The following is a 21,818-nucleotide window of genomic DNA, read 5'->3' as shown; positions in this document are numbered from 1 at the left end:
CTATTTTTTATGCCTCTCTTGAAGGTGCACTAAGTATATTAGCATACTAAGGGCTGTGAGAGCTATCACGGGAAATAGATGTAGTTTTAGTTTATGTAACCAACACTTCCAAAATTTACTTGACTGCATAACCATTTTATTAGCAAATATTTTATAATACATGCTGACCAAGGGTTTTTAAGATCTCAGTTTCAGCAAGTCAAGATCAATGAATTCTTAAATTTCATCCCAATTCCAGCATGCTTAGTTTTTCTGGGTTTTTAATATCCTGATACTTTTGGGAATTTCCACCAACCTTTCAGATTTTCAACTCCATTTATTCTAAAACCCCAAGTGACTTGCAGCAACATATCAGTGGGTGGCAAATGTGACTGAACTCAAGGCAGCCGAGATATCTACCTTTCTCCAGTGCTTCCATAATGTTTGACATAAAATATTGCCTTAAGTAATCTTAAGAGAATTATAAAGGGATACTTAAATATCAGCTGAGAGTGGTGACTATAAGTTTTCCTTTATTTTTAAGATCTACAGCTCAATTGGTTCTTTAAAAATAAAGTATCTATTTGAGTTCTAAATCATTACTTCTGTCAACTCAAAGGCTGAAGTGATATGCAGAGGGTGGCGTGCATCAGCCATCAGGCCATGAGGAAGTGGTGTGAGCTGGGCAACAGTAAAGAGTGTTTTCTGTTGCTTCTCTCGAAAGTGGTGAGCAGCCAGTTAGAGTTTCTCAACTCTTGTTCTGCTCCGGTACAGTAAAGCACTTTTGGCTTTAACATGTATCGCTTCGGGAGTTAAACTGAAAAAGAAGAGAGAAAACTGCATACAAATTTATTCCAATATGAGTATGTGTTTCTACACACACATGTGAAAAATACACCAGTGGTGAGGCCTGTGATAGACAAGGTAGATTACTCCAGGTGACGCTTCCAGGCTGGATAACATGAATAGATTTCTTCTTTAGACTCAGTAGGTCTCATAGTGTGAACTTTTTTATTCTAGTGCAACACTCAACTTTTGCCCATTATTTTAATACTGGTAAGATTTTGGGAAATCATTTGATTTTCACCAAAATCATAACAATCCCATAAAAATGCAAAATGTCAGGATTGCCTTGACCTGAGAAAAAGGTACAGTTTATGGGGATTAGTTTCACTCACAAAACTCAACTGTAAATTGGAGATTTCCTTGGTAAACAAAGATTTCTCTCTCAAGAAAATCAGATGTAACCAAAGGCAGTTATATCAGAGAAATGATGTGGGTACGAGACCCCCTTGTTAAGGATCTTAACCCATTTATTCATTAGTTTATTTGCACATTACTCGATCAACAATTATTTATTTAGTGTCTACCATATTCAGGTAAAAGAATCTTACCTGTAGAATTAAGACAAAGAAGCCAGTAGTTAGTATCTGGTCTTTCTTTTCCTATGTTTTCAATTCAATACACAAATTTCATATCCTGGCAAAAAAAAATTTATAATTTATTAAAATAGTCAAAGTTTTGGCTTATCTGACATTATTACAATTTAGAGGGATTCTTAAATGATGAGCAATAGATAGTGGGAAAGAACATTTACTTTAAAAACCAGCAATGCTTAACCCACAATTTAAAAGAAATTATAATTAATTTTATTTATTAGGTATTAGTGCTCATTAACTTCAGTTTTAGAATGATTTTTTTTCTAATAACCTCTTTTCCAGATTCTGGGGCTGAAACTCATAGATTTCCTGTAGCATGTTGCTCATGTATTATAGATAGGCCTTTGAAAAGATTACATTTTGAATAAATTAAATTATGTTTTTCAATTGTCTTACAACATCTGTGCAGGGATACTATTTTGTTTTGTTTTTTTAAGGAATCTCTTATTATTCATTAACTGCCAAGGCATTTTAACTTCTAGGCTTCATGTCTTTTCCCAGAACTCTTAAACCACATTACCTCCATTCTCTACTTTCTTAGGAGGGTACATGTAAACAAAACAAAGCCAATTTAAGAAAGCGCTTGCATGGTTCTTTTTTAAAAAAGGTAGAAATATTTTGTAGCACCAATAATATATAGACTTGGTAAAATCTGATTTGAATGCATTAGGGTTTCTTTAAAATATCCAAGTCTGCATTTAGTTATAGGAAAAAAAAATCTTGTTATACTAATTATTTCTAAATGTTCTGTTTTAGAAATTACAAGCAAGAGACTTAAATTATTACAAGCATAGTTTCAAAAAATTCAGAAAATTTATTTACAAATATATTCCCACTGTCTTATTTAACATTGTTTACTTCTGGATTTTAACCTGATACATCTTTGATGTTTGAGTTTTTTCCTTCCTTTAGCCCACATTAAAACAAATAGTAATACTTTGGTTAGAATAAGATCCCATAATTTATTTTGTTCTTAATGTCATAAAAGAAAAATATACTGGCTCTTGGTTGTGCATTCCAGTATGAATTTCATAGTCTTTTTGGATTCAGTTTATCATCACAGAAATGATTTGGGTTAAATGTTTATGTAACAGAAACCTTCTGCTTGTTATTATGTGATACGAATGTCACGATCAGTAAAAATAAATTTATAACAAAAAAATAAAGCAAATAGTAATAATTTGGGCTGGTTGGGAGTTTCTGTGAAAGCCAGGGAGACGGGTCTTGTGGCAGGGCGGTCGATGTAGTAAAATGTTTTGGGCAAGCTCTGCAGAAGAACTTCTCAGCTCAGTGCAGTTTGCTCTGTTAGTCCTTCCCGGCTTTTCTTTTGCAGCTTAAGGGAACTGTTGAAAAAAAATTTAAATCATGATATTTGTTTATTTATGCTTAAAAATTTATTTTGAGCATTATTCATGTTTTATCAGCAAGTTTTTCTTTACCAACCTATTTTAGGGCTTTACTACATCCTCCTTTCATTTTATTTATTTATGTTGATATCAGAGGCATGTGACAATCTCATTAGGTGAACATTAGTAACAGAAAACTGGACGCATATGAAATTGTTTTGTCTGTTTTCTGACATCACTGCTGAACTCAAAAGTGCGGTGTTTTCTGATACCAACCAAGTCTTCAGTTCACTGATTTTTCTGACATCAAATGGGCATCCTACAGTTCATTTCCATGCCGGCACTACACTCAGAGTCAGGTGAAATGGGAAGAACGTGGGTTTAGTGAAAATGCACATAGGACCTGGGGTGGAGGTGGGAAAAAGGCTGTGGATATTTGGGGTCTTATTATTTATAACTTCAACTGGTTCATTCCAGCTCCTGTCTGTAAAAAGGAGAAAATAGCAAAGGGGAATAGACTGAAAGGTTGTTGCTTTCAGTCTTGTACTCAGGAACCAGCCAAGGTTTTTCACGTTACCATAGGCTTAATCGGGTTTGCCTAGTAGCATTTTTAAATTCCCACTGATGTTTCCCTTTTGTTTTCTGCTCTAGGAAGATCATTAAGTGAGCTCTCTCTCATGCCATATTGGCACTCTCAAGGAAGACTCATGATTGGATTATGTTCCTGGGCAATATAAATCAAATCTGATGGCAGGGATATGTTGACGGCTTGAAGTAAGTGAAAAATAAATTAGGAAACAAGAAAGCCTGGGGTAGCAAAGACATAAATTTAACATTTAAATCTCCAAAGATGAAAAACTACAAAAGCTATTTTGAAAACCTGGCTTAGACTCTTACAAATGAATGAAAATTGGGAGCAAGGGGAATAAGTTAGGAGCATGAGAATTTGGTTTACATATAAGTCCTCAAAACTCTGAAGAGAAAGTCTGCATATTTTAAGCAATACCAGAAGGTCCTTTCAAAAAGTATGATAGCGTCAATAGAAACCACTTAGAATGTTTTTAAAAATTTAAATAATAAAATAGATTACTTGTGGCATTTGGAAAGAGAACTTTATATTGAATATGTACAGTCACCAGGCTAGGCAAAGCTTACTACAATAAATTTATTTTATCAGTTGGTTTTATTTTTCTCTTATTATCTGCTTTCTTTTATTTCTTGAGGCTAAGTACACATGATTAGGAATTCTAATTACCTTAGTTATTGGAACTAGTGAAAAAAAATACTGTTAAGAATGCTAGAGGAGAAAGGGATTGGTGGTCTTGGACTCAAATAGTTCTGGAATTGAAGGCAGTCTCTTCAGCGGCTGTATGATCCTGGGCAAGTTGCTTGACCTCTGAATCTCAGTATTCCCAACTCAGAGGATTTGGCAAAAATGAAGCAAGATACAGTCCTAAACTAAAATCACAGTGCCAGGTGACAGTAGATGCCTAATAATTCTAGATTATTAATAGATCCCCCTTTCCTTCCCTCTGAAACTTGAAACTTAACAAAGCAAGATTTTAATTTATGTAAATTTGTCTTAGTTTAGAAAGAAATAGCTCCCTTGTGTCAGAGATAAGGAGGATGATTATAAAGTTCTACTAAATTAATAAAATGGTGCATTTCTAATCTGCAGAGACTTCATTCTACTAAAACTTATTCGAAGTTTCTGTATCTAATGGTTTTCTCACCCAGAAAAAGCAGAGTCTCACCCACGTGGGCATCTGCGGCTCCTTCTCACGTCCTTTTCCTAAGGGCATGGGGAGCAGTTTCAGGTTTTAGATTATTTGAATTGGAATTAAAGGTGAGCTGTATTCAGAGTATTTTAGATTTAGGAAGTTTGAGTACATTTGAATGAGTGCTATTGTTTGCGTTCATTATTTATCCAAACTTTATTTCTAGCTTCTTTTCATCCTCTTCAAATGTGTTCTTTACTGGGTCCTAGGGGTATGGGTCAAAATTTAAGAAAAAAATGGCATAAACTGAAGAAGGACAAAGCTGGTTCCCAAATGCTTGAATGTGGGTGGTGGGTCTGGGCGTTGCCAGCCAGGGAGCGGTGACAATTTGGGTGAAGGTGGAGCAGGGAGGAGGGTTTGATTTAGTTTAGTTTACTTATAAGTTTTGCCTTCTTTAAAAGTCAAGATGTCTAACTATTTCAAATAATGGCATATAATTTTTTCTGAGAGTGGCTGGTGCTGATGGTGTTGTGTGCCCTTTCAGGTCACTCTCCTGCGATGAGGACATCCCAGCATTCCCTGCGGGGCTCCTCTGGGGCACACTACTTCCATACAGTGTGAAGCCATTGCAGCACCACTGCCCACTTCGGCCAGGTTTTCAAGTTGGTTCTACTTTACAGATAAAATAATAAAAGGGTCTAGTTTGAAGGTAAGGAAAATAAAATTTAAGTAAGCTTTTATTTCTTTTATAATATGTATGTTTATTATAGACATATAAAAGGTAGAAGGAAAAATAAACAATTCCCCAAAAGTAACCCAAAGATAGCCACTGATAAAATAGTTGTGAACTTCTCCCCCCCAAATTTCCCCAGTGTTTCAGTGATGCTGGAATGAAAGCTTATGTCTCTAATCAGACTACATCAGAATGAAAATCTGTGATGAGTAAGAAGGTCACATGAAGCTGTTGGGAACTTGTCATGGGTTCCAAGTACTTGGCTTGTTTCCTTCCTCATTATCCTGGGTCCAACTTATTTGTCATCCTGTCTCAGAGCAATGAGTGATGCTTACCTCCTTTGCTCTTACCTTGGAGCTCTAATCTCTTGAACACATGTGCATGCTGCCTGTCAGTTGGTTCCCATCAGCTCTGTGTGTGGCTGTGGCGGCTTGCTTGTCTCCTTAGGGCTCCCTAGCTCATGCGTGGTCATTATGGATTCCGAAGGGAGGGAATGATGTGGCAAGGCAGAACAGTAGTAGTGCCAGCAGTTCACAAGGCGTTTGCCAGAGCCTTTCACTTAGACTAGCTAAAATGACATTTCTCCTAGGACATGAGATTTCTCAAGCAGCTGGCCATGGTTCTATGAGAGCTGAGTTTTGTTTTGTTTGCTATCCTCACCCAAAGACATTTTTTCATCAGTTTGAGAGAAAGAGAGAGAGAGAGAGAGAGAGAGAGAGAGAGAGAGAGAGAGAGAGATTGAGGAAGGAAAGGGTGGGGAAGAAGAGAGAGAGAGAAAGAAGGAGACACCGAGAGAGAAAGCTTGATGTGAGAGAGTAACATCGATTGGTTGCCTCCTATAGGTGCCAGGACTGGTGGTCCACCCGCAAACTAGATATATGCCCTGACTGGGAATCGAACTCTCAATCTTTCAGTGTACGGGAGGACGCTCCAACCAACTAAGCTGTATCAGCCAGGGTAGAACTGCGATTTGACAGGGCAAGTCCCTTTCTCTTTATGCTAGGGAGGACACAGAGCTGGTTCCTTACAATTATGGGATGGATAAACCACTGGAATTTACTGAGAGGTCTGTGGCTAATGGCATAGAGTTTGAGTAAATGAAGCATGTGGCACTGGGAGTCACAACAAAATCTTCAAATTGTGCTTTCCTTTCCAACTTCTTGCTGTGAAGAAATCTGAATCTGGGCAGGGAGAAAACAAATTGTGAATAAAAACTTTCAGCCCTCATAAACTTCTTCCTTAACTGAGAATACTCCAAACTGACAAGCTCAGGAGTAAAACATTTAGAAGTAAGGATATGCTATGAATAAACAATGTGCACTTATTTTCTTATCCCTCAATGGGAGTGTTAAAAAATGAGACTTCTGGGGATCACAGAAGTCCTAATGCAAGAATATTGTCACCGGTAAGTTCATGTTAGCTCACCCCAGTAAGCCAGAAAACAAAGGGCAAGCCTGTGGAGTAACCAGAAAGTAAAGGGTTAACCAGATAGAGAGTGAGTGAACTCAAGGCTTGACCTGTTCAGAGACCTTCACTTGCCCAGATCCCACCACATTTTAAACTTTCTTTAACATCCATGTGGACATTCAATTGAACAATCTGGATTCTCAGTTATGGAATCCTTTCCATTTGACCATCATCGCCAATGATCTTCAGACTTCTAAACCTGCAGCTCGTGATCTCTCCAAGTTGTTCCACATGCGACACCTCGTAATAAAACCCTACTCTCTGACCTCCATCTCCTCTCCTACCAGTCCTCACACTTACCCACACCCACAGCTTCTGCACTTGGATCTTACTGAGACATAGCAAATCCCAAGTCCTCCTTCACCACCACCCAACCACCTACTCCCGCCTTTCCCTTTCCACTCACTATCTGGTGTCCATCACTGGACCTGTTCTCTTATCATTGATCTAACACCCTTATATTCTTAATACATCTGCCTGTCAAAAACCTAAATTTAGAACTCCCCTATTAGTAGTGTCCATACCTGGATTAAACTCAATTTGAGAGGGTTAGTGTAGTGGTTAAGGACATGAACTCTGTGATCAGACCACCAATATTCAAATCCCAGTTCGCCACCTACAAGAAGTGAAGCGGGGGACAAATGATTCATCTATTGTGTCTCCTTTTCCTTGACAGTGTAATGGGAATGTATAAGGGGGGACCCCCCAAAACAGAAGTTATTTAAAAACAATTGTGTATGTATTCTTAGATGTTTAAACTTCAGTCACCTTCAAAGTACTCTCCATTTGATACAATACACGTATTGAAACATTTTCCACTGCTCAAAACAGTTTTTGAAGTTCCTTGATTTTGATGCTTTTTAGTGCTTCTGCCTTTTTTGTTTGTTTGTTTCACCTCTTCCGCATTGGCAAAAAGTTTCCCTTCAAGGACTTTTATCATCCAGGGACACAAAAAAGTTGCTCAGGAGGAGATCAGGTGAATAGGGTGGGTGGGGCACAGGGATTATGCCAACTTTGGTCAAAAACTGCTGAACACTCAGCACAGTGTGGGCAGGTGCGCTCGTAATCACCCATCATGAACTGGGCAAACACATTGAAAGAGTTCAAAAAAAATTCACTGAAGCCAAAGGCAGCCTCTCACAACAATGCCAGCTAGTACACTGATGCACATGGGTTCCGAGAACACTCACCCAGCCAGGGAAGCCTACATTACAAGGGACCTACCCTCCACAAGATAATCTTGGATTTTTGTGGGTCCCCCCTCGTAAAAGCAATCGCCTCATGTTCTGTTGTGATTATTAGATGTCAAGTGGAGAGAGCAGTATCTGGCATGAAACTTCAAACCCGTCACCATCTGCCTCACCTTCACAAATGATAATTTCCATTTCATAAAGTAAACACAAGTCATTCACAGAGACAAACGCATTATTGGCTCGCGAATTTTTTAATTGGCAGGGTTCGTAATAATCTTCCAGTCACGCAGATGATAATCTTGTTGTTCTGTCCATGTTCAGAGGGTGAACGGAGTACCCTGCAGACTATGAAGTTGGCATTCCCCTTATTTACAGTGATATTATTAATCTGACAAGTGTGTGTTGAGTAGATACTTGGCTGCAGACACACAGGTAGGTAAAAGGAGGGATAAATAGTCAGGTAGAATGGGTGTCACCATGGGGACTTAAATTTTCCTCAATGCCTACACCGTGTCATCTTCAACTTGACCAAGAACCTATGCTTCTTACTTCACCTTTTCTTTTCTGTATCTTGAAAAAAGTATCCCCTATGTTTATAACTCCATAGGAAGTGTTTGATACTGGAGCATTCATTAAAAAGCAAAACAAATTAAACATGTCTGGATATTAAATGAAAATGAATTATGTGCAGCAGATTGGAACATTGCTTCTTGCTCTCTTTATAAAATTCAGGCATTTAGCAATAAATCCAAGTCTATTGAATTAGAAAATTTTAACTTGGGGGCAAATCAGTTGATACACTTAGATATACTTTGCTCATGCATTGCAACCCTTATATCACCTGCAGACTTTACTACCCTCCAAATGACTTACAACAGTGTAAAATGTCAACTCTAAGCAATACGACAAAACACCAAAAGTGGATAAGTCACTCACTGTTTTATGAGCTACAGTGCTTTAAAAAAATAGCCTCTTGGTGAGTTCTCTCCACCCCAGCTAATTTTTTATTTATTATAGTTGACATACAATATTATATTACTTTCAGGTGTACAGCATAGTGCTTTGACATATACATAGTTTACAATGCTGTCACCATGATAAATCTAGTAACCATCTGTCACTGTACGGCATACAAAGTTACTATAATATTATTGGCTGTATTCTCTGTGCTGTGCATTACACAATTGTGGCTTATTTATTTTTGTGATATGAAAGGGGATGCTCTAACTATATAACATAAGTAAAAATGGTGGAGCAGTGAACTCTAAGGCCCCATCTTTCCTCAAAACAATGAATGAACATTGTCAAACAGTGGCAAAACATTGTCAGAATCAACTTTATCAGAACTCTGAAGACTAGCCCATTTACAGCAACTGAACAATTAACCAAGAAAAAGGTGGCTGAATCTCCGTAGGGGAGCTTTGTGAAGGTTTAATTCACCTTGACCCCAGCCCTCCTCCCTAGCTCAGGAGTGAACCTGAAGGTGGCAGCCTGCATTCCTGGGTGGGTTGCTGGTGCTGGCTGAAGCAGAGCAGGTCTGTTCTCAGAGAATGATGGTTTCGACCTGCCTGGTGTCTCGCTGAAGGACTCTCTCAAAGGGATTGCCTTTATTTGACCTAACTGAGAATGTTCCCGTGATGTAAAGATGGCTACATGGGACATTTGTTAGAAACAATTAAAGACAACTGTATTAGCCACTTGGGGAAAAAAAGAAATAGCTGTTAAAGCAAATAATAGACCCACTGAAAGGCACGGAAGAAAAATCTCAAAAATAATATGCTTTAGAAGATAAGGACTTTGAAAGTTCCCAACTATTCTGGGGAATCTGCAAGGCCATAGGCGTGCAAGCCCTGGGGTGGGTAAGAATCTAATTTCAAGAGATATCACATTGTAATACTTAAAATGTTCAGTATTTTTAAAGGCATTCAAAGAAATATTAATGCATATTCCATATACTGAAAAAGTAAAAATGTATAGAAAATGTCTCTGGGGAAGACAAGACATTAAACAACTTTTAAATATGCTCGAGGAGCTAAAGAAAACTACGTACAAAGAAAGAAAGGAGAGATGAGAATGATATCTCACCAAATAGAGAATATTAATAAATAGACAGAAATTATAAAAAGAAACCAAGTAGAATTTTAGAGTTGGAAAAATAAATAAAATGAAAAAATTACCAGAAAAGTTAACAGCAGATTTGAGTGGGCAGAAGAAGTATGGACAAATTTAAATCTAGTTCAATTGATATTATCTAATTTATGGGTAACAAAGAAAAAAATGAAGAAAAATAAACAGGGTCTAAGATACCTGTGAGATACTATCAAGCACATTAACATAGCATAATGTCAGTCCTTCAGGGAGAAAAAGAAAAAGGACCAGAAAGAAAATAAAATATTTGAAAAAAAATAATAGCTGAAAACATCCAAAATTTAATTATCAAAATCTATACATCTAAGAAGCTCAATGAAACTTAAGATAAACTCACAAGAAAAACCACATTGAAAGATTATAATCAAACTGGTGAGTGCCAAAGACAAAGAGGGCATCTTGAAAATAGCAAGAGAGAAGTGACTTGTCATTACAGTTGATCCTTACTTCTTAGTAAGGATAGCTGATTTCTCATCCGAAATCACAAAAGCCAGAAGGCAGTGAGACAACATACTCAAAGTGCTTAAAAAATGGTTAAGCAAAAATTCAACATCTGGCAAAATTATCCCTCCAAAATGGAGATAACAAGACATTTCTTAATGAACAAAAATAGTTTTTTTTTCTAGTGGACTTGCTCTACCAGCACAAGAAATGTTGAAGGGCTTCCTTCAGGCTTAAATGACAAGACACTAGAAATTAACTCAAATTTGAGTTAAGAAAGTCAAGTAATTACATAGGTGGATATAAAAATCTGTTTTAATGTGTTTCTGGTTAGTAAATTTGTGCCTATGTGGTTTAAAAAAACAACTATATAAAATAATTATAAATCTATGTTAATTGTCACACGGGCATAAAGATGTAATTTGTAACAGCAATAAAAGGGGGGTCACAGAGCTATATGGGAGCAAAGGTTTTATACGCTATTGAAACTAGGTTAGTGTTAATTCAAACTATTATAAATTAAGATATTAATTGCATTCCCTAGAGCAGCCACTAAAAATATATATAGTATAAAAGAGATGATAAGGGAATAAAATTGCCATACCAAAAAACATCTAAAACCACAGAAAGCAGCAATGAAGGAATTCAGGAAATAAAATTTATAACGTTTAGAAAACATATAGCAAAATTATAGAAGTCCTTTCTTATTAGTAATTATATTACATGTAAACAGATTACCCTCTTTAATTAAAAGGTAGAGATTAATAGATGAATTAATAAAAAAAGAAAAGCCTGATTGAATATATATTTTTTATAAGAGACTCAATTTAGAAAAGTTACAAGTGAAAGGATAGAAACATTTATTCTGTGCAAATAGTAATCAAAAGAGAACTAGAGTAACTATATTAATATGAGACAAAATAGACTTTAAAACAAAAATTGTTATGAAACAAAGGACATTACATAGTAACAAAAGGGTCAATATGTTATGAAGATATAACAATTATAAATATATGTACACCTAACAACATAATCCCCAAAACATATGAAGCAAAATTGATAAAATTCAAGGGTAAAATAGTTCAACAGCAATAGTTGGAGAATTTACCACCCTACCTTCAACAATAAATGGAACAAGTAGGCAAAAGATAAACAAAAAATAGAAGATTTGAAAAAACAATATAAACTCATTAATACTAACAGACATACACGTAACACTCCACCTAATAATAGCAGAATCTTCTTAGTGCACATGGAACATTCTCCAGCATAGACCATATATTAGGCCATAAAACAATTAAAAATAAATTTTCAAATTTTGAAATCATCCAAAGTTTCTCCTCTAAACACAATGGAATAAAATTAGAAATCAATAACAAAAGGAAATTTAAAAAGTTTATAAATATGTGTAAAAAACTCGTAACTAGTGGATTAAAGAAGAAATCAACTTTGAGTTGAATGAAGACAAAAGCACAAGCTATAAACATTTATGTGATTCAGTAAAAGCAGTGTTGTGAGAAAAATTTATAGCTGCAATTGCTTTCATTAAAAAAATCTTGATTCAATAACTTTATTTTCTACCTTAAGAGATTAGAAAAAATCAAACTAAAACTAAAACTTACAGAAGGAAGAAAATAAAGATAAATAAGACAATATATGAACAAGAGAGAGAGTCAATGAAACAAAAAGTGAGTTCTTTGAAAAGATCATCAAAAGTGACGAGCCTTTAGATTGCCCCCTAAAAAAGGAGTCTCAGATTCCTAGAGTCAGGAATGAAAATGGAAGCTTACAGAAATACTAACAATTATAAGACAATGTTATGAACTGTTCTATGCCATCAAATTAAGTAATATACAGAAATGGGTAAATTCCTACAAAGATGCAAACTACCAAAATTGACTCAAGAAAAAATAGAAATCTGAATAGAACTATAACAAGGAAACAGATTGAATCAGTAATCAAAAACTTTGCAACAAAGAAAAGCTGGAGCCATCTTGCTTCACTGGCCTGTTCTATCAAATGTGTAAAGAAAACGTTAATACCATTTTTTAAAAACTTTTCTAAAAAATTGAGGAGGAGGGTGATGCTTCTTAACTCACTTTATGAGGCCAGGGTTACCTTGATTCTAAAGCCAGAAAAACACATAACAGAAAATGACAGACCAATATCGCGTAAATACAGGTTCAAAAATTCTCAATAAAATAAATAGCAAACTGAATCCTTAATAAAGGATTACACATCATTATTAAGTATCATTTATCCCAGAAATGCAAGGGTGATTCAACATAGAAAAAACAGTTAGTGTAATAAAATGAAGAATAAAATAAAACAAAGCAAAAAAGATTATCTCAATCCAAGCGGGAAATTTTCTTCTTCTTCTTTTTTTTTTTTCTTCAAAATCCAACCTCTTTAATGACAAGAATACACAACGGAGGAGAAATAAAAGGAAACTTTCTTAAAATAAGTGGCATTTCTAACAACCCTAAAGATAACATCCTACTTAATGGTGAAAGACTGAAACCATCCCCCGAAGCTCAGGAACAAAATAAGAATGTTCATTCCTATTCAACATCGCACTGAAGGTTTTAGCCAGGGAAATTAGGAAGGAAATAAAAGTATCCAAATTGGAAGGAAAGAAGTAAAATGATATTTGTTGGCAAATGGTATGATCTTATATACAGAAAACCATGAGAATTATTAAAAAGCCCATTAAAACTAATAAATGCAGAAAATTTTTGAGATTCTGCAAGATCAACATATAAAATCAGTAGTACTCCTAAGACAAACACATAAAAATCAGTATTTCTATATGCTACGAATAAATAATCTGAAAATAAAGTTATGAAAACAAATCCAGTTACTATAGTATCAAAATTAATAGACTACTTAGAATTAAATTTAATCAAGGAAGTGCAAGATTTATACATTGAAAACTAAAACAAGAACAGTATTGAAATAAATGGAAAGACATATCTTTTTCATGGATGGAAAGATTTAACATCGGTAAGATATTGTTTAAAACAATCTACAGTTAATGCAATCTTTGCCAAAATACCAATGGTCTTTTCCACAACAGTGGAAAAGCTGGTTGTAAAAATCATACAGCATTGCAAGGGACCCCAATCGGCCAATCTTGGAAAAGAATAACATTGGAAGGCATATACTTCCTGACTGCAAAACTTGCCGCATGCTACAATAACCAAAAGAATGTGGTACTGGAATCAATGGCATCAAGTTGAAAGTCCAGAAATAAACCTGTGTATCTGTGGTTTTTGACAATACCATTCAATGGGGGGAAAGACTAGACTCTCCAGCAAATGTTACAAAGACAGCTTGATAGCCACATGCAAAAGAATGAAGCTAGACCCTTATCTTACAGCATATATAGAAATTATCTCAAAGTGAAACATTCCAAACATCTGTCAACTGAAAAATGGATAAACAAATGTGTTACATCCATACAATGAACTATTATCGATCCATACCAAGGGATGCAGTACTGATACATGCTACAAGGTGAGTGAAACTTGAACACAGTATTCAGAATGAAGAAGGGCACCAAAGGCCCATATTGTATGATTCTGCTTATGAGGAGTGACTGCTTAGTGGGTACAGAGATCTTTTGGGGGTGATGAAAATGGTCTGGAAGTAGATAGCGGTGGTGTCACAACATTGTGAATGTACTGGAAGCCACTGAATTGTACATTTTGAAGTGGTTAAAAGAGTAAATTGTATGTCATGGAAATGTTACCTCCATAAATGAAACAATCAGAGACTCATTAACAATAGGAATGCTTCAAATCAACAAAAATAAAATAATTGCTTAAAACATCATCTAGACTCTTTCTTCTTGAGTTACAGTCTTCAAATGAAAAACCTTTATGTCCCTTCAGCAATGCAGCCTTTGCGGTAGAGGCATGCATCACGCTGCTACAATGAATTCGATTCCATGGTGAAATTACATCCGCAGCACTGTAGATGTGTTTCCAGTTGTCTTGTACTCCTTCCAGATAGCACACCATCATCATGTGTTATGCCAGGAACTGCAATAATTGAATCAATAGTATAATTAAACAGTCCTACTATAAGTATATATTTATATACTATGGCCTTGACAAGTGGCTTTTAAAAAGCCCAGAGTTTAATAGTTTTGCGCATCATTTACAGTTCCTCTGCACCACTGACATGATTGATTAGCACCACAATAAGAAATTATGTCTTCTGCAGAATCCATCCTATATTGGGAGAATTGATTATATTTCCCCGGGGAGGTCAGGTCTCATAATGCAAATGTTAATTAATTTTTTGTATTAAAAGCTAAATACAAAGATTGAATCACTTTTATTAGGAACTTCTTTTAATGAATTCCCTGCCCTTTGAACCAAAACAGTTTATCTTTTGGCACATGCATCCTATTAAGGAACAAAAACAATCGATTGTGCAATTGTCCATGTGGAGTCTCCTTCCTCGTTTCTAGAGATGTGCAGCTACGGCCCTCCGCTGCTGTTAAACTTAATCTCAGGCACGTAGCAGGTTTCCTTACCTTCATTTTTCTCTTTTTACTCTCTCTTTCCCTTTGAAAAATAATTTGAAGAATAAGTCAGGAAGTTAAAATAAGTATCATCATTTTATCTCTTAATGTGAGGGTGTTGAATGGAATGGGATTACATATCCTGTTGATTTCAAATATATTGTACTAAAAAAGCATCATGTCAAAAATCATCGTGGCTATGCGGATGATGAAACTGTCTGTAATTAAACTAGAGAACTGCTAGGATGTATTTCATAGGCTTTTGTGTGTTGTAAAAATTCACGACTCCAATGAAGATGAACTCACATAGATCTTCCTAGAAATTTCTCTGGAAATTGAAGTGAAAATGTAGCCATGGTAGTTTGCAGTTGACGGGTCCTTCCAATGGCCAAGCGTGTCTGCAAGGTGTGCAGAGCTCCAAAACTCTGTTATGAATACAGAAGGCGCGCTGTCCTTGAAATCTGTGTTACTTGGAGTGCCGCACTTCAGAGCCCTGTGCTGACCAGGCCACGACAGGAAACTTCATTAACGGGCCGTCTTTTATCCATGTAGCAGATATGTGGCTCATCTGTGTACATTGATGGTGACAAACCTTCTCGATACCCCGGTTTTGAATTAATCATCCCCAGGCAATTTTCCTGGACTGTAATCATTGTTGATGTCTTGTAAAGAGCTTCTCCCTCATACCTGTAACACCAGGACTTACCTGAAACAAAATGACAACTTGAGTGTGTTGTCTTTAGTGTGATTCTTCCTATCCATTCTCCACTTCTGTTTTGGCATCTTCTCTGACTTCTTATCTTGGCACCTAATACCTCCTGCTTCCTTCTCACTCCCAGAATGCCCTACTCAGACACATTTCATCTAACAGTTCATGGTTAAAGGGCAACAGGAGGTCTGCACTCCACCCCACCCTCCAATGCCCCAAAGAGGGGTCAAATCATACCTTCCAAAGCATGGGAGCAGGGGGTGCCTACCTCATGAATTATAAAAAATAGATCAGGTTTTATCTGCTCGTCCACAGTATAAAATTGCATATTTTCAACAAGGAGGATGGTGATAGCAATTTTAATGCTATATTAATTAATTCTAAATATCTTCAGTCCCTTACTCTCTCACTCTATGGAAACGAGACTTCTGTTGGTAGCTTAGGTCCTGGGGTTGGGAGGAGCTGGGGAAAGGGCAAACAGCAGCCAGTGACCTCAGACAAGTTTGTCCACACCATAAAAATCTGAGCCAGAGACAAGAAGGGCAAGAGACAAGGAAGTCTCCAACAGCTGTTGATGATAATATGAAGGAGTTTGGACTTGTGGGGGTTGGGTTATTGGAGTGGGTGTGGCATGTGTGTGAAATGAAGAAAAATGAGAATAAAGATTTCTGAGTTTTGTTTTGCACTATAAATATGCATTTCCTTAGTTTATGTAAAAATATACTAGGGGTGGAGCTGGGTCTACTTAATAGTTTTATACTTTACACAGCTGTGGCTATGAGCGCCCTCTTGTGGCGAGCTTGACTACTACCTGCCTATTCACCTTTGACACATGTCACTGTCTCAAACTTGGACACATCCAGTGGGTTTCAACCACTTTCTCCTTCATCAAATTACCTGTTTTTAACCACTTTCCTTGAGCATCTGCTTTCTTCTGCCTAGCTGTTAGATTCATCTACACTGATGGAAGGTGAAACGTACTCCACCTTATCTGAGCTTCTAGAAAAGATGCTCGACTCTAAGGAGAGTTCCCAATTGTGGAAGTTTCAGGCATCTTGACCTGTGATGACAGTTTCCCCCACCCCCCACTTATCAACATACACTGAACAGGAAGCTACTTCTACTTCGTATACTCACTTCCCGCTGCTCCCCCTACTTTTCCTTATGGAGATTTACTGCCTTCTGAAGTCAGTGATTAGAGAGGCTATACAATGAAAGAGAGGGCAGAATAAGAATCAAATATTTGACCAAATATTTAATAAATGTAGCATTTTGCTAAGTACTGTGGTTATGGTGGAATGCAGAAAACAAACAAACAAACAAAGTTTCATACCCTTAAAGAATTTGTCATCAAATGGGAGTGGAAATGTATACAAATGAATATTCATAGTATAACTGTACATTTATTAACTAATAAGTACTACGAAGAAAATAGTTAAGATGTTGTAATAGCATTTAACAGGGACTTGCCTTAGAGTAACATCAAGAAAGACTTCTCTGAGGAAGTAACAATACAGGCAAGATAATATTTGCAGGTATTAACCAGGCAAAGGGGATGGAGAAAGAGTGGTTCAGCCAGCCATAGGGAAGAGCATGTGCAAAGGTCCTGAGTCAGGTCAGAGCAAGGGGCATTTGTCCAGAAAAGCAGAGGGATGTCAATGTGGCTGAAGTACTGGGGAGGGGTCGAGAGAATGCACTCTGAGCCTGAGGAGACAAGAAGGTCAAATCATGTTGGATTTTGTGGGATAACTAAAGTTTTTTAAAAAATAAGAGCTATGGAGATTTAAAGATGTGTTTTAAGCAGGGAACTAGCAGATTTGCTTTAAGAACATTAGCGGAGAAGGGTGAATGCTGGAAGAGGAGTTGAAGAGCGTTTCCACAGTCCAGAAGAGGTAGAATAGCAGTTTGGCCCAGTTTTGTTTTGTCCCAGAATTAAGGGACGGACGTGGAAGGTGTATGGGAGATACAGAAGTACAAGAGTGAATGAGGAATTGGATGTGGGGTTAGAGAGAAGGTGTTGAGAACACCTCCCAAACTTCCATCCACAGGTAGATGACTGCACAGAGCAGGGCCGTTCACCAGAGTCAGAAACCACGGGGAAGACTAGATGGAAGTGCTGGTGGTGAGGATGAAGTGGGGTCACAAAGGAGCTCTGTTTGCTCTGGCTACAGTGTGAATTGCCCAGTTGGGATTACGTCATCTCTCAAGTGAGCCTGGTGATACCTGTCTTCCAGGACGGCTCTGTGTTTTACGGGATGCGGGGTATGTAAAGCATCGTTCCTGTCACTTAAAGGGCCCCCTGTAAAGGTGGGGAGACTGCTTTTGACATTATGAGTACGTGTACATATTTAAGCTTGCATGCCTACGTGTAAATAATCCAATTAATGCTCTCCAGTTATATTTAAATTCTGCCAACATAAAGCTACTATATATGAAGGATAGTTTTTATGTTTCTAATTAACCTATGAACTCCTGAGTAATTTAATTCCAAATACAAGATAGACAAGATAATATATAGCCAACTTGTGCTATGCCATTTTATCGCTGCATTCATTGGAGCCTATGAGTTCATGAAGTCAGTAAAAAAAATGGTATTCTCGTTCTAAATAATTACAGTATTTTAACTCTAATTTAATTATGGTGCATCGAATGGTAGACCTTTAAAGCTATGTAGTGATTTGCCCCAGTAAGCTAGACTAATCAGTAAGCCTCATTATATTCAAGACATAAAAGGATGTATGTTTCCCACTTTAGAACACACTCCTGAAGGTGCTCCCACAGTGCTATCAAAACTGAGGCTGGAGCATTTTCGGAGCTTGTACTTTTTCCTTTTAAATAAAAATCCTCAAATGTAAGGTTTTACAGGAAAGAGCTGTGGGGAGAGAAAGGTGGCAAACTGAAAAACAAGCTTTGTCCTGGCAGCATCTGGACTCTGAAGGAGCCACAGAGCGTTGGTGGCTTAATTTCTTTCTGACAGGTGACATAAAGATGATCTATGGCATCATCACTATCTACCCGTGGTCGGAAAAAGAACATTAGGGAATTCCAAATGACAATAACATGGCAATGGTCATTCAGGGGCTGTCCTTCTGCGATTGTCCGGGAAGATTTCTCTGTGAAACCGCATGAGAGGCACCTCCTTTGAAAAGACCGAGACTCAAGTTAGTGTTATGGAAAGACTGATAAAGCATTAATCAGCTACATGAAGTGAAGGTTTTAAAAATAGAATGAGCAACATTATTCCAAAGGAAAATAGTTACCAAAACAACAACAGTTGCTGAGCTATTTCTCAAATTCTCTATTTGATGAATTGTACAACCGCCGAGAGTGAGGGATGAGATGGGCAAAGCTAGAACTCGAGAAATTAAGTGAAATCTAAGGAAGATAAATTAGGTTAAGTCATTGGACGGTGAGACTGGCTGGTCAAAGGATTTCCATCTTTATTGACTTGACTTGACGGTGGGAACAGAAGATGAAATATTCCAGGCATTGAAAATGAAGGCTAGGTCTTGAAAGACATCCAAACTGAGAAGGCTTTGGGCTTCAATGGCCCTGGCCCACCTACAAGATGGTGCAGAATAAACCTGGTGTGATCACACTGACAACGTGCCAGAGGAACTGGGCCATGGGTATCAAATAACCGGCCTCTAATCCCTGCAACATTAAACAACAATGTGGCTTTATTTATATCCTAATGAATCGCAGGAGATGGTCAGGTACCTGTGGTTTGGATAAAAATACACCATTTCTTTTCCTAATCCAGCTTCTAATGTCCCCACATCCATTAGACTTGGATAGAAAGCTGGGGCCTTCCAAAGATTCTGTAGTGGAAGAAAAAATGCTTCACTCATGGCTGGTGGTAATCCGGGCCCAGAGGACTGCACAGAGAAGGCCCCAGCTTTCTGGTGCTACGTATTTTCCACAGCCACCCCTTGGGGGTTCAGAAGTTTCTCCTCCAATAACCAGATCTTGGAAACATTTTTCAGAATGGGAATTTTTGGACTGGGAATTCACTTTGTGTCTTTTCTTTACACTTTTCTGCCTCACCCCCAAGCCTAGTGGGTTTTCAGAATAATACACATAGTTAAAGAGGGCTTAGTGGGAAGAACCCTATTTTTCCAGGATTTGATAAGGTAGGACACCTATACATCGGTAGGTATATATTTCAACATGAGTGGCATTCATTAATTCAACCTGCCTCAATTTCACTGTTTCACTTCCTGACCTTTTCCTACATATGTTTTCAACCCAGGTAAAGATGTCCCCAGAATCTCCCCTCTCTCTTCCAGCTCTTTGCTTCTTTCAGTGTTCTTGGGTCTTTTTCCATTTTCCTGGGCAGACAACAAAACAAATGAATAAACATATCTCTGAATTCCTTGCTTTTTTTTTTTTTTGGACATTTTCTCTCAGCCCGGAACATTTTTCCCTGTTTAATCCTCTCCTACCTGACTCTTGCTGACTCCAGTGACCCACTGATAGACTCCTTCCGGTTGCTCTTGCACCTTTTCAAGTTAGATCAGATCTTATTTCTTTTCCTGCAAACAGTGTTCTTTCTGCTTTCAGCCCCCACAGCTCTCTCTGTCTCTCTCTGTCTCTGTCTCTCTTTCTCTCACACACACACACACACACACACAAAATCACACAGTCAGCATCAGCAGGAATGTGGCCTCTCCTCAGCAGATACTTTTAAATTCCCGTGTTAAAGCTTTCATCCCCTGGCCACATTGCTCTTTTTCTGCCCTGGCATTTCTCACGCGAACAGGGGAATGTGAAAATGAGGTGGCAGGGGGCTCCTGCTGCCGCTGGTCTTGGTGATTTGCAGCCCACCCTGGCAAGCATGGCTAGAGAGTTTAGAACATATGTTGTCTGCACCAGGTACAGCTAGAGGTGTAGACAGCACACGAATGAGATCTCGTTCGAAGCAGCAGGGCCCCTGTTGGGGACATAAATATTGCAACAACATGGCTTCTTGATTTTTTTTTGATTTTTGAGAATTGTGAATTTTTGATGGTTGTCTCTATCAAGTCAGTCTCCATGACCTGCTAGCCCTGTGTGAGCGCATGAGTGGATCAGGCACCTAAAATGCATTTTGTCATCCAGCACACTTACAGTGACACCTTCATATCAGGTGGTGATTATTTTTAAAAATACACACACAAAGAGAGACCTGTCATTTTCTCTTTTATTTTTCTATTTCTCACCTTAAAAATGTCTTGGTTTGTGTGACACAGAGTTAGTTATTCCAAATTTATGAACTGAAGCTTGGAGGATGAGTTTATATAACTGGAAAGTGAATTCCTCTTTTTAAACTTCTGCTGAAGAAACAGGGATGCATTTTTCTGCCTCCAAAATAAAAATCATTGAGCATCTTTTCATTGTGTTATGTGCTTCAAGTGTTTACTCAGGTAGGAGACTTTATTTTTATACTAGATACCTATTTTTTTTAAAATGTCCCCTGTGTTGATACAGAAACATTCAATTAAAAAAAAGGGCACCTTCCAAGATGAGCTGAAAGTTTCTTTGGCAAACACAGGCTCTGATCTGTGTGCTCTGAGCTGAGGAGCTGCCCCATGGAGGGGGCTTCCTCTGTACTACTACTGAGAGCAGAGCACAGGGGCCGGAGGAAAGAAGAGCCGCATAAAGCAGGTGGGACCCAGGGAGGGTGGGGCAAGGAGACCGTGAGATCAGCTTCTCCAAAGTGATTCTTCCCCAAGACTTGGTGCCTCTTACTCCAGGGAATCATGCCCCTCAACCACTGAGCACCATGTGGTCAGCACCCTTTCCAGAAAGATCAGAGCCCTGTTACCCGATTGTGAGCATAGAGCCTAAAGGAGTGTCCAGAGATGTCCCCTCCCGACCCCTCATCCGGTCTCTCTTCCTTCCGAACAGAGCTGGCCTTCCCTCAGGGGATCCTTGTCTATTGCTCTGTCCCCCATTCCCACCCTACCCTCTTACTAGTCCCCTTGGCCCAACCTTCTAAGATCCTACATGGTTAGATCCAGAGGAAGCACTTTTCTGTCTACCCTGCCCTGACTTTTCCTCCAGATTTATTGAGGGATTTACCAAAAAAAAAGTGCACGTGATTAATGGATACGACTTGGTATACATATATTT

The sequence above is a fragment of the Desmodus rotundus genome, chromosome 2 (genome assembly GCF_022682495.2).
Source record: "Desmodus rotundus isolate HL8 chromosome 2, HLdesRot8A.1, whole genome shotgun sequence".
Lineage (NCBI taxonomy): Eukaryota > Metazoa > Chordata > Mammalia > Chiroptera > Phyllostomidae > Desmodus > Desmodus rotundus.
The sequence above is the reverse complement of the archived record's forward strand: the minus strand, read 5'-3'. Positions refer to the sequence as shown.